Genomic DNA, 14,725 nt, shown 5'->3' with positions numbered 1-14,725 from the left:
AAATACAATCCAGGATTAATATAGGCTCCAGGGTATAATCTTTTCATGATCAGAGGAGTGCGGAAATGAAGCAAAGGCATTTCACAAAAAGTAGACAAATGTAGAGCAAAGTCTGGAGCTTGAACTTACCAATGTGCTAACGAGCATGGAGAAAAGGCAGCCATCCCCTCTCACATAGCTTGTAGCCAGGGAGGTCACAAAATAAACATTCTGACAAAGCCCCGCCATCCAGTAAAGCATGGAAAAGGTCAACGATGACGGATGTTGTTCAAGAAACAGATAATATCTACCAAAGAGAAATTTAACTATACAGAGATTATGGAAATTTGGGAAAGATACCACCCTTGCTCTGGTGTTTAGATGCCTACATAATGAGTCCTTTTGATCTGGAATTTGTAAAGGTGGGCTCAGGGTACATGGATGAGCTTCCTGATCTGCTTTCTTTTCTTTTCTTTTTTTTTTTTTTTAAATTTTTTTTTTAATTTTTTTTTTTTTTTTTTCTTTTCTTTTCTTTTTTTTTTTTTTTTTTTTTTTTTTTTTTTTTTTCTTCAAATTTTTATTTCAATTCTAACTAGTTAACATGTAGTGTAATATTGTTTTCAGGGGTAGAAGTCTGTGATTCACTTATGTACAACACCCAGCGCTCATCATAACAAGTGCCCTCCTTAATACTCATCACTGACTTAACCCATCCCCCACCCCCTCCCTCCATTAACACTCAATTTGTTCTCTATTGTTAAGAGTCTCTTCTGGTTTGTTTTCTCTCTCTCTCTCTCTCTCTCTCTTTTCCCCCTCTTCTATGATCATCTGTTCTGTTTCTTAACTTCCACGTATGAGTGAAATCATAATGATATTTGTTTTTCTCTGACTTATTTTGCTTAGTGTAATACATTGTAGCTCTATCCATGTTATTGCAAATAGCAACATTTCATTCTTTTCGATGGTTGAGCAATATTCCATCACGCACGCACGTGCGCACGTGCGTGCGCACGCGCACACACACACAGCCCACATCTTCTTTATTCATTCATCAGTCAGTGGACATCTGGGTCTTTTTATAGTGGGGCTAAACATCAGGGTGCATGTATCCCTTCGAATCTGTATTTTTGTATCCCTTGGATAAATACCTAGTAGTGCAATTGCCAGATCCTAGGGTAATTCTATTTTCAACATTCTGAGGAAGCTCCATATTGTTTTCCAGAGTGGCTGCACCAGTTTGCATTCCCACCTATAGTGTCAGAGGGTTCCCTGATCTACTTACTCTTGTGTTCATCTCCAGAGACTTCACTATCAGTTCACTGCCTTGTTTCACTCCTCAGCCACACTGACCTCCTGATTTAGACCCAAGGAATAAGTACGCAGGACTATGGAACTTAAAATTGGGACCATGATTTTGAAGCACAGAGCATTACTGTGCCTTAAAAAGAAACATGTATTTCAGCTCCAAACTATTTTAAGTGAATATAGCACGATCTTTTTTTTCTCTCACAAATAAAGTAATTTTAATAAAAAAAGATACAGTAACTGAATTCATTAGAACAACAACTGATTTATATCAATAAAGGATCAAGGGATTTCTATTGTTTTAAGCCTGAATCGGTTAGCCTGTTAGGAACCACAACACGTTTAGAAATGCCAAGGCTCCAACTTTAACTACAGGTCATTATGTTAAGTTGTTAGTCTCCAAACATCAGATCCCCATATCTTATCAGCTGTGACCTTTTCCTTTGGTGACTTAGTGAACTATTTATTTTGCATAGTCTCCATAACTGCCTTCCATCCGTGCCACTGATAAAAAATTAACCTCCATAAATAAATGGTTGCATGTATTCTAACATATTAATATAATGAGGAAATAAATCCATCAAAAGTCCCAGTTTTAAGGTTAGCTACTCATTTATTTTAAATTAGAGTTTTAAGGCTATTTTGTTAAATTATCTAAAATACTCAGTCACCTCTAAGCATCACAAAGCCTGCAGATACCAGTAAAAGTTATTCCATAACATGAAACAGTATCCTTATCTGTATTTCTTCCCAACAGTTTCATAGTTAAACATGAAAAATTGACAAAAAAAAATGCATGAGCTCTCTTACATGTGGAATCTAAAACAAAAACAAAACCCAAGCTCATATATGCAGAAGACAGATTGGCGGTTGCCAGAGGTATTGAGGAGAGGGCGTGGGGAGAAATGAGTAAAAGGGCATCAAAAGGTAAAAAAAAAATCAAAAAAGTAAAAATTTAATAGGTCACTTATAGAAATGACTAATCATTTCAGAGGTTTGGAGAGGCTGTCTCACTATTCTGAAGCTTTTTAACTGACAGGGAAGTTTTGATTTGCAAGGTAATTATTCACCTGACACTCCCTGGAAACTTGAGGTCCATATAAGAGTCATCGTGGAGATTCAGATGCCAAGTGTGTGTCCCCCGCAAGAGTTAGCTGATCTTGTGATACAAAGTACCATAGTCAAAGTTAAAACACTGACTTCATTTTTTTTTCCCCAAAGTTTACCCATCTTCCTTGAGAGAGAGAGAGAGCACAAGTGGGGAAGGGGCAGAGAGAGAGGCAGAGAGAAGGAACCCCAAGCAGGCTCTGCGCTGTCAGCACAAAACCCTAACGCAGGGCTCGAACTCATGAACCTTGAGATTAAGACCTGAGCCGAAGCTGGATGCTTAACTGACTGAGCCACGCAGGCGCCCCACACTTTCAGTTGTTTTTTTTTTTTTTCATTTGAATCTACATAATTATTCAATTGCTTGGCTAAATGCTAAATTCTACTTGCTGCTTCATTCTGTCTGAATTATTTTCACAGCCTTCTTGACATCTGGCCCCTGCTCTGGTCAATACTGAAATGTTGGATTTTGCCTCTATTGCTTGTCTTTGTTGGGCTTTCTAAGTCTCCCACTAATGACATTTGTTTAAGAGCCTCCTAGATCACCACCATGTTTTATGGTCAGGATAGACTGCTCTCAAAATGTGACTTACTGGAAAATATCCATAGGAGAGATGCTATAAATGAATGATTAGCAAGTGAGCCCCAAAGCAACAGAATACAGCTTTTCCAGAATATAGCTTTCAGCTACTTAAATTCCTTTTAACCTAAATTACTTGTATGGAAAGCCATGTTGTATCCAACCCCCAAACCACCAAACCACAGGTGTTTAAGTAAGTCATGAACTTCTATTATTTTTCTATTCAAATAGATTCTTTGGGGTCCTAGGAAAATACTAGGAAAAACATATATTGTGTCACCAGTGTTTAGGTGGGACATTTTAACATTGGCAGCTCTTCCTGTCACTTCCCTCACCCTCTGTAGGGTAGACAGACATAAGTCCATTTAAATGATTGCTGGGAATTTACAGGCCAAATGCCCTTCCTCACAGAAACCTTGAATCATTCGTTCATGTTAAGCACATATTCATCTTTCTCTGGCCTTTCCACCTGTGTGCCCATCTGAACTATTCTAACTATATGATCGTGTTGTTGTGTGGCCAGGAAATTTTCATTATCGTTCTGTTTCTCTCTCACCCCAGCAGGATGCTACAAGTCCACAGAAGGGCCTTTTGATTTCACGGCTCTCTCCTTCAGAGCCATTGGACCTGATCAGCGTTGAGTTCAAACTGACTCTGGAGACACAGTAGGCGTCAGCAGGTGCCAAGTTTATTTAATTTTAAGAAAAGGTAGAGGCTGGCAACAATAGAACATGCACAGAGATAGCACGACAGGAGATATGTGCCTCCCAGGCACAATTTCCATTGTCTTAGCCACCCTACGCTGAGGGTGTGTGTGATTGAAGAGCCCACAGTGGGGGACATGGATCTCCTTGGTTGAGGGACGCCATCAGCTCGAGGCCCCTTCAACTTTCAGTAGATTTTCAGTCCTGTGGCTCCCTCAGGCTCAGGGGCACCTAGCTTGTCCCATTCCCCGCTGCAACTGCATGTCATTAAATGTCTGGTGCTTGTCACTTGATCAACAACCTTGACAAGGAAAGAGAAGAGCTTCATCTGGAACATAGTAATTGTGGCTCCTTAGTCTTGGAAACTTGAGTCAACGTGGCAAGGAGGATTTCATCAAGGGTCAAATTCTCAGGAATCTACTGATTAATCCCGTCCTTGCAGAACCATCCCTCAGGGGACTCTTTATCCCAATTCCTAAAAATTGATACGATTTGTGGATTAATCTATCTTCTGTTCTGTCTCTCTTGGTTGTGTTTCCCTCCCTCAGTCTCCTTATGTAACATTTGCTTCCACATTTGCCCAATAATTTTGTTTGTCCCTTTGTTTTTGTTTTTGTTTTTTTTAATCTCTTTAATGTCTTCTCTTCAATCCTCCTTTTTAAGAGCCATAGGCATATGGATTTTTACAAAGGAGCTTCAAGAACGGGTTTATCAATCATCTCTGTTTTTATTTCTCTGATCTTTTCACTGCCTATGGAGATTTGGGCTGCCTAGTACAGGATTTTGTCCCTGTGCTCTCTCTTCCAAAGGAGCACACAAGCCTGCAAGCACTGTCCGGTCTCCAAACCAGCCCAGGGGGTAGCAGTCTGTTTCACAATTTCCCAATGGCCTCATTGTTTGGGTTTCTCTTTTCCAGTAGATTCACCAATCCAGGCGGTCAGTAAGACCTGTCTGTGACATTGAACCACGTGGAAACCACTCATCTGAACATGGCCAAGTGACTTCCACACATCCATGGGGGATGGCTCACACTCACCAGGCTATCCCAATACTTCAGTGATCCATGTACATGAACAAGTCTCATCTAAGTTAGGCCGTGTGACCCACTGACACTTATAGGGGTGTTTCTCTCACTTTGGGCGTGGGCCAAACCCTGTGCTGCTTCCTGAAGGCTGTGGCCCCCACGATGACTGACACTTACCTTGTTTATTTTCCTCTGTCAAGCAAAGGGAACGAGTAAATACTCCCAATGTCAGATGAAACTCAAAGCAGAAATTCACAGGCACAGGGCTAGTAGGGTGAATGATGTCCTCCAGACTCTCACCATTCCATGAGATGTCTATTTAGAACAAATGCATCTAGACTCACCAAGTGTTGTTCTGGGGAGTGTGGTCACTAAATCCCTGCCCCCTGCATATGCCTAGAGGATTTGGGAAGGAACAAGGATCATCCAACGGATTGGAAGATCTCAAGTTTATGCTTCCAGATGTGCTAGAATGAGAAACGTGATGTTCTTGGATGCCACATGGGGGGGCATTTACATATTAGAAGGCTTGACGTCTTCCTGGGTGAGCTAGCTCATTGCCGGGCTGCGTATAAGAGGGCCTTTCAGGTCAACTCAATAACGCCCTAACGTGCTCTTCATGGAAAATGTGCTACGCTCTCCAGGCATCTTACCATGATCATAAAGACCCCAATCCTGGTCCCTGGGAAGTGCAGCCTTCTATGTATCCTGGCAGTCAAACTGAATCTACTTTCATCTATATGCTCTGTGAGTGAGGAACGGAGAAACCCACAGTTTCTCTCTCTCTCTCTCTTTCTCTCTCTCTCTACACACACACACACACACACACACACACACACACACACACACAAACACACACACGTAATTTTTGTCAGGTCAGCTACCCTACCGTGTATACGGTGTGCTCTTGGCTTGGGAAGTGACACCGTCGCTTTTCCATGGTTGCATTTTCAGGATGATGCAAATTAGTGGCAAAATACTTTTGCAGGTAAGGAAGATTTGGTCCTTCGTCAAGTTATATCTAGTGGTAGGATAGAAATTTCAAAGTAATTAGAACAATGGAATTCCTACTCGCCATTTAAAGTTTAGCATCTCTGCCCCGAGTAACTAGTACTCCACGAAACGCTGGCATAGACTCTGCTAATGTGTCCCTGCTCCCTTTTGACTCATTTGTTCAAGGAAGTTCCGCTTGTACGTATTGAAATAGTGTCCGTAGTAGGCTTGCCATAAGGCTTATTGGTCGGATTCCTTTCCTGTTCAGCCCAGGTTCAAGTTTTCAAGTTGCTTCCACGTGCATTGTATTTTTGTGGCTTCCCAACTAGCCTAAGGGTCAAAGCAAGGGAACCACTGTTTCCACTTTGCAAGTGAGAAAAGTAACATCCGGAAGCGACAGACAGAAGAGCCAGAACTAAATCGTTGCAAGTCCCAGAACCAGGACCCCATCCAGATCTGCATATGTTCTATCTAGTAGAGCATTCGGACATAACACCGCTTCCTACCGAAAAGAAAACCATGAAAGACAAATGACCAGAATTTCACGTTTCTAAAGAGAAACACCAGTGATTAGAAGAATTCCAGCAAATATGAGGGATCGCAGAGAGACCCAGACCTGGTCGCAGAAACAGGAAAAAGAAAGGAAATTCTGCAGTGCCGTAAGGTTTACTCTGAGCTGCACTTTAGCGTTGCCATTGTTTAATTTTTTTAGTCAAAGCCATTCATCTTCCACGGGGATCACATAAGCTGGGTGGTAAAAGGAGGGATGTGTGATTCATGGGGAGCAAGGGAACAGCCTTACGAGGTGAAGGGGGAAGAGCTTGCAAATGCACGCGGGCTTGTGAGACTTGCTGCCTGGATCTTAGCACAGGGCTCGAGGGAAAACGTTGTTTTTCGTACAAAGTGAAAAAGAGAAATGCGGGCTTCGCCTTCAGCAGCACTGTGCACTAGGGACCCTACGTGAAAAAAACTGATCCTGTTTTTACCCCAGGACCCATATCGGTTTCAAAACCAGATATTTTTCTTCTCCTCCCAAGATAACAGATAGTGTCGGTACAGTGAATTATCAGCATCTGCTTCTAGAAGCATAAATTCACAGCCACTGCCGGAATAGCCAGTTACCAAAAAAGTGAGAAGTAAAACAATGCACAAAACTTATGTTGCTTTATCCCCCTTTTGCGTGTTACTAAAATCACTGCAACGTTCTGAGTTCTAACTAATACAGATTTCCTCTCGGAAGACTGAAAATGGGCCTGCATTATTGTTAAGAAGACTTAAATCCTGGGCGACTGGGTAGCTCAGTCTGACTGGCTCAGGTCATGATCTCACAGGTCACAAGCGCGAGCCCCACGTCGGGCTTTGTGCTGACAGCTCAGAGCCTGGAGCCTGCTTCGGATTCTGTGTCTCCCCCCCACCCCTCTCTCTGCCCCTCCCCTACTTGTGCTGTCTCTCTCAAAAATAAGTAAAAACATTAAAAATCAAAAAGCAAGAATAATTGACAAACTTCTGATTTCTTTCCTTATCAGAAATGGGGCAGATGAAATAAATTACATGGACTATTTCACTGGCTGCCTTCTCCCCAAGATTATAAAATGGTATTTAAGGTTTTCTTTTGGTGCATATTGACTGAGTCCCTTTCTCGGATCTCCTTAGGTCAGGGAAGTGATCTGCTCTAGTCTGAACACTCAGACATGATATGGAGATGCTGGAGGAGGAAATACGAAGTCTAATTTCTTTTCTTCCAGAGACAGAATGACCTGGAAAAGACTATTTTGAAACCAGAGGAGACTAACATATTATTAAGTAGCAAGCTGTAACCCCCTCCCTGTACCAAAGTACAAATCCTGTATCTGATACAGGATTGCAAAGTGTAACACATCTTGTGGATATTTTTAATATCTGACAGCCTTCAAGAAACTTTCTGAAAAAAAATGTTGGCAAACCGGACAGGGACAGAAGCTAGTCCTAAAACGAGAAGGGATTTTTTTTTTCTTTTGAGACTAATTTGTGAAGTGTCAATAAAGATGTGAATTTATGAGTGAGTTTTATGTGTATCCTAATCCTTTATTTCCTTCTGTAATTGTGGAAATTCTGGTAAAAATTATTTGGATACAGAAATATACTGTATTGAGTTGGAATAGAAAGTAGTTTATTACAAGCTTCCACCCAATGAAAACACTCAAGTATCTGAAACCTTAAGACTTCTTCAACCATTATTATTGATGGTGTTTATTCCACTCATAAAGATGGAAATGGAGTTGAGGCGCCTGGGTGACTTAGTTGGATAAGCGTCTGACTTTGGCTCAGGCCATAATCTCACGGTTCGTGGGGTTCGAGCCCGGCATTGGGCTCTGTGCTGACAGCTCAGAGCCTGGAGCCTGCTTCGGATTCTGTGTCTGCCTCTCTGTCTGTCCCTCTCCTGCTCTCTCTCTCTCTCTCTCTCTCTCTCTCTCTGTCTCAAAATTAAATAAACATTAAAAAATTATGAAGAAAAATATGGAAATGGATGAAATTTCTTAAATGAGGATTCACTGGTTAGACAGATCACTTATGCAAGATTTTTTTTTTCAGCAAATGAGCTAAAATCCTCATATAGCCACTGCCTGTTAAATCTTCACTACTCATTCCAATCCAGAGACTTCCATTGACGTCAGTAGAAATCCTTGATATGAAATAAAAATATTAAAAAAAAATAAGTATAAAGGACTCTGTGTGTTCGTGTTTATAGTAGGTTACAGATGTACGTACAGGGCTCTCTGCAAATTGGTCTACTTAAATAAAATGTGTGCTTTCGCTTGTACAAACAGAGTTTCCTTATAAGATGAATTAAGTACGATTAAGAAAAGAAACTTGCAGTAGCTGTAAGTACCTGAAGTTTTCCTTATTTTTTTTTTTCCCAGAGTATCTTCTCTACCCATGGAAACATTTTCCTTGTGAAACTGTGTTCAAATATTTGTTTTAAGGTGGCCAAGGACTTCCACATAACGATACAATGAGGTGTTTATACTGACAAATCTAAAATTAAGTGAGATGTGAGAACAGGGCTCAGTCATTAGCATATGATTTTCAGAAGAGAAATAATCTATCCTATAAAGAAATTAAAATAGTACATGATTTGCTTATGTTAAGATGAGACAGAACTATACATTTTAGGGATAAATTATACATTCATGAAGTTGTTAACTAAAAGGGTAATGTGAGAGAGAGACATACACTTGGAAACCCGAAACTGATGAAAATAGGAAATTTAATTTATTGCTAAAAGAATATGAATATGAAGGATATATCAAAATGTCAAATGTCCAACTTTCCAGTGGTTGTCTAAGATTTTTTTATGATATTAATGAACCTTAGGGTTTATTCTGTGTTCTTGCTAATATATTTTTTTGAATGTTTCTTTATTTTTGACAGAAAGAGAAACAGAGTGCAAGCAGGGGAGGGGCAGAGAGAGAGGGAGACATAGAATCTGAAGCAGGCTCCAGGCTCTGAGCTATCAGCACAGAGCCCAAGGTGGGGCTGGAACTCGTGAACCGTGAGATCATGACCCGGGCCAAAGTTGGACGCTTAACTGACTGAGCCACCCGGGCGCCCCCATGTTCTTTCTAATATTAAGTGAAGCCCATTTCCCTATCTGGGTGATCTTGGGAGGTACTCAACTTCTCTGAAACCTAGTGCCCTTCACTGTAAAAATGAAGATATCATTCTATACCTCATGATGATGAAATGGGTAGAGCATGTGACATCTTCTGTGTGTTAGCATATGGTAGGCATCTACTAATTAATGGGTCACGTCTCTGGACCTTGGCCTAGACTGCATTTCCACATCTCTCTGAGGAGCTATCTGAAAATGTTGATAGACCCTCTGGCAATAGATTTTAACAATCATTCTGCCTCCGTACTCTGAACGTTTCCAGGAAAAGCCGTTTACCTTTAAATAAAATGCCCAGATAATGGTCCCCATTTCCTATCAGTGAAACGTACGTGGTTGAAGTGAAAGTGAGTGTCTGTGAACTCGAGGAAGGCTCACAAGAGAAGTTGGTAACTAACCTGTTTCACATGTGGCAACCACAATTACATTTCATACTGGAGCTCGTTTGCTTTCTTTTGCCTTCCCCCAAGTGGATTCCACGGTAGCTGGGAACTTGCAAAATTATTGCCAGTTATAACTAGAGGAAAAAATATATTGAGTTTAACTTCATTACAGCGAAAGCACTTGTATCAACAGGGCCTGGCATAAAATGGGAAGGCTGCCGAAATCCATCAAGTGACGTCACTGCTTAGAGTAGGTGGTGGTGACTGTTACCCCTCCTGATTCCAGATCTTCTCCTGGTCCTGCTGCTGTGGTCTTCTGGCTCCACAGACTGTCCACTTGGGGACTGAGAGTCTACCAGGCATGGGGCATGGGTGGGAGGAAGCTGCTAGACCTAGGTTGGCTCGAGAGTGAAAAATGGTAGGAAGAAATAGAAAGCTACGTGAGTCTAAACAGACAGGCAAGATCCAGGGTCGGACAGGTTCATAGAGAAGCACTAGTCAGCAAAGGGAACACTGATTCTAGTTCAGAAACTTTAGTTTAGTCATATCTTTATTCCTCAAGCATTTATTAGGTGCCTGATATCATAAAGTGCCGAGCTGAATATTGACATAGACCAGACTTGTGCTTTTCAGCTTCAGCATGATTGACATTTTGAGCCAGATAATTCTTTGCTTGGGGGAGGGAAGCGTCCTCTGCATTGCAGGATGTTCAGCGGCATCTCTGGCCACTACCAACTAAATGGCAATGGCAACCCTTCTCCCCAGTTGTGCCAACAAAAATGTCTCTGGACATTGTTAAATGTCGCTTGGTGGGCAAAATCTTCCCCGCTGAAGAGTTTGGACTACAGGGATAGAAAATATGATCCCTGTAGTCGAGTCTTCGGATCTAGGAGAACATTACTTCTGGAATTTTTTTTACATTTATTTTTAATGTTTATTTTATTTATTATTTTTTAAATGTTTATTTATGTTGGGGATAGAAAGAGAGACAGAGCATGAACAGGGGTGGGGCAGAAAGAGGGGGACACAGAATCCAAAGCAGGTTCCAGGCTCCGAGATGTCAGCACAGAGCCTGACACAGGGCTTGAACTCATGAACCGTGAGATCATGACCTGAGCCAAAGTCGGATGCTTAACCGAGTGAGCCACCCAGGTGCCCCAATGTTTATTTATTTTTGAGAGAAAGAGAAAGAGAGAGAGAGAGAGAACATAAGTAGGGGAGGGGCAGAGAGAGGGAGACACAGCATCTGAAGCAGGCTCCAGGCTCCAAGCTGTCAGCACAGAGCCTGGTGTGGGGCTTGAACCCACAAACTGTGAGATCATGACCTAGGCCAGAGCTGGCTGCTTAACTGACTGAGCCACTCATGTGCCCCAATGTTTATTTATTTTTGAGAGAGAAAGAGAGAGAGAGAGAGAGAGAGAGAGAGAGAGTTGTAAGAGGAAAGTGACATACTTGAAATAATCAGGGAACATGTAACCTTAACTCTGCATGCATCAGGCTTCTAGAACACTGAGAAATCATTTAAGTAATTTGGAAATGAAAAGTGTAGGAAAATAACCTGATTCAAGAAGAGCCATGGGATCACATTTCAGCGCGATGAGGAGCTCAGACTTGAGAGAGAGGCACATGTTGGAGAATAAGGAGAAGCTGCTTTAGAAATAGAAGCTCTTCTGTTGAACAACAATAAACTGAGCATGCACATGAATCAAAACACCCCCACAGCACTTCGTTCGCGTGATCTTGACTCAGAATATCCCAGAAGGGAACGCTCAGTTCAGGACATTGCTTGAATTGAAGCTCAATCATTATTTACATCTCTGGACATAACCTGCAAGCAGTTTGGTCCCAAACCACTATCTCCGGGGCACCTGGGTGGTTTAGTCAGTTAAGCATCTGACTTTGGCTCAGGTCATGATTTTGCAGTTCATGGGTTCGAGCCCCGCGTCGGGCTCTGTTCTGACAGCTCAGAGCCTGGAGCCAACTTCATTGAGGTTTTGTGTGTGTGTCTCTCTCTCTGTCCCTCCTCTGCTCATGTTCTCCCTCTCTCAAAAGACATAAATCAACATTAAAAAAAAAAAAAAAAAAACGCTATCTCAGGGCTCATAGTTCTGATGTCACATCCATCGGGGAATGGAAATCTGAGCCTGACGGGGCCAGGCTTGAATAGTTCACAGGCAAGTCCCCAGGTTCAAGGCTAACAGACTTTGACATGTGAGGTAAACACATTTTGCAGGCTGTTTGTTGCAGGGAGAAGGCCAGCAAGCTTCTGAGGAGACAATCCGTGTGCTGGGATCATGGGAGCAGAATTCTCCATGTTGATAAATGAGCAAGTTGAATCACCATGCCCCCAACTCTGAGCATGGTGGCTGTTGAAAAGAATTCAGTATGAAAGGCTGTAAAACAGAACATTAAAGTAAGCACTGGGCTCAAATATACCTCTGGGGGCAGACAGGGGGCCGGCGGTGAGGCGGGTTAATTTGTTTTTATTTGCAAGTTTCATTCCAAAAGGTGATGCTTGATGTTACCTCCAGAACTGGTGCCAGGGAGGAGATATGCCCCACCCCCACAAAGGAGCCAAGGACTTCCCAGGCAGAACCCTCCCCCCGCTCCCCCCAGAGATGTTTGTTAGAGTTCCAGACATTGGTAAACAGCCCCTTGGATTTCCTGAGCTTGTTGTTATTAAAAATGGGTTGAAGGCCGATGAAAGCTCCCGGGTCAGTAGCCTCTGAACACTGTAGTTTAACAGCAGGGAAGATACAGCAAGGACACCCTCCAGTGCAAAGATAACCCCCCTCCCTTCCTTCCAGGCATTGCCTCCAGCTGGGCCAGAATCTTTGGCAATGGACCTCAATTTTGATTTGCAGGATCCTAGGGGAAGAGAAAGTTATTCACGCTCCATGACACATTCATGCCAGACCCTTATTTCTATAAAAAGACCAGTGCTTGCCAGTGACCCCTAAGGTGTCTAATGAGGAACAGGGAAATGGGGAGCAGAATTCTCATACATGGAGAAGTAAGCAACATGGGAGCTGGGAGGCCCGCAAAACAGCCAGTGTGTGACAGTGTTTCCAGAAGACAAAGAGGTCCCTCGTCATCTTAAATGCTGATGACTTCTAATTGGGCTAACATAATCCAACAGATCATGTCTTATATGATTTTGGTAGCAGATTATGTCCTTCAGAAACATTAATGATGAATGTCATCTTTTCTCAAAAACAGCATAGTACTTCAATGGTTACCCAAAGTGGTTTTAAGGGCACCTGGGTGGCTCAGTCGGTTAAGCGCCCAACTCTTGATTTCAGCTCAGGTTATGATCTCACGGTCATGAGATTGAGCCCATGTCAGGTGCCACACTAAGTGTGGCGCCTGCTTGGGATTCTCTCTCCCTCTCTCTCTGCCCCTCCCTTACCTCTCTCTCAAAACTGAATAAACTTTTTTTTTTAAGTGGTTTTAGAATTATAAGATTAAAAAGGCTTTATTTGCATTTTTTTTGCTCTTTTCCTAACTGGAAACTTGGGCGTCAACATTCCCTGAATTTTAAAGTATCTGCCACTTAGTACTTTCTCATTAAAGTATATGTTTTGGGGGGCACTTGGGTGACTCAGTCGGTTAAGCATCTGACTTCGATTCAGGTCGTGATCTCACAGCTCCTGAGTTCGAGCCCCACATCAGGATCTGTGCTGTCAGAGCCTCTGTCAGACCTGCTTCGGATCCTCTGTCTCCCTCTCCCTCTCTCTACCCCTCCCATGCTTGTTCTCTCTCTGTCTCTCAAAATAAATACATAAAATTTTTTAAAAGTGTGTTTTCTTTACACTTAATAATCTGGGTCTAGCCATCTTACGTGCTAGCCATCTGTTCATATTACTTGACTCCCAGGGTGAGACATACTATGATTTCAAAAATCCTGATTCCTTTTCTAGAAGGCTATGGTTGATATTATTTCTATTATTAATTACTGTATACCATATTAATTTAATGAGTAGTGATGGGTTGCAACCACGGAAGAATTGTGTGTGGGGTGCCTGGGTGGCTCAGTTGGTTAAGCATCCGACTTCAGCTCAGGTCAGGATCTCCTGATCTGTGAGTTCAAGTCCCGCATCGGGCTCTGTGCTGACAGCTCAGAGCCTGGAGCCCGCTTCGGATTCTGTGTCTCCCTCTCTCTCTGCCCCTCCCCTGCTCGTGCTCTGTTTCTCTGTCTCTCTGTCTGTCTGTCTCTCTCTCAAAATTACATAATAAACATTTTAAAAAAAGAATCGTGTAGGACCCGTATTCTGGACGTCTTCAACCTAGGAATGTCTGTGACTGCCTAGACTTTGCTTGAACATACTCACACACACACATACACACAAGCTGCTTGAGCTATCGTTGCTGTTGTTAGAGCCTTCCTCTTCGTGCTCCCTGTGTCTTTTTTAAAATTTATTTTTATTTTTTAAATGTTTTAAATTAAAAAAAATTATTTATTTATTCGAATTTGAGTTAATTAACCTACAATGTGGTATTGGTTTTAGGAATCGAATTTAGTGATTCATCACTTATGCATAACACCCAGTGTTCATCCCAACAAGTGCCGTCCTTAATGCCCATCGCCCATTTCTTACTGAGACCAGGGCAGTGCACATTTGACCAATGTGACAGTATGTAGCTTGCTGGTTTCAAGTGGAATAGAAGCTGTGCAAAATGTGATATCTGTAGAGAAAGAGCCATTTGAGGAATTCAAGTACAGAAGACATTTTGTAACTGACACCCGCTAAAGCAACTAATTCTAGGAACTAACTTCTTAAAATATTACCCTAAGATATTTCTAGAAGGAGTCTGTTTTGTGTTTAATTGAAATTTTCTGTAAAATCTTGAATACAATCCAACATGTAGATATTTTTCTGACCTGGCACAACTTTAAAAATACGGTGTCTTCTAGGGACAGCACCCTAGATGCCCACGCTTTAGTGGGAATGAGCTAAATCGGTTCTCCCAACCATCAGATGAAATGCACTGAACTTGGAG

This window comes from Herpailurus yagouaroundi, unplaced genomic scaffold (genome assembly GCF_014898765.1).
Source record: "Herpailurus yagouaroundi ecotype Mexico unplaced genomic scaffold, PumYag 206, whole genome shotgun sequence".
Classification (NCBI taxonomy): Eukaryota; Metazoa; Chordata; class Mammalia; order Carnivora; family Felidae; genus Herpailurus; species Herpailurus yagouaroundi.
Note: the sequence above shows the minus strand (reverse complement) of the source record.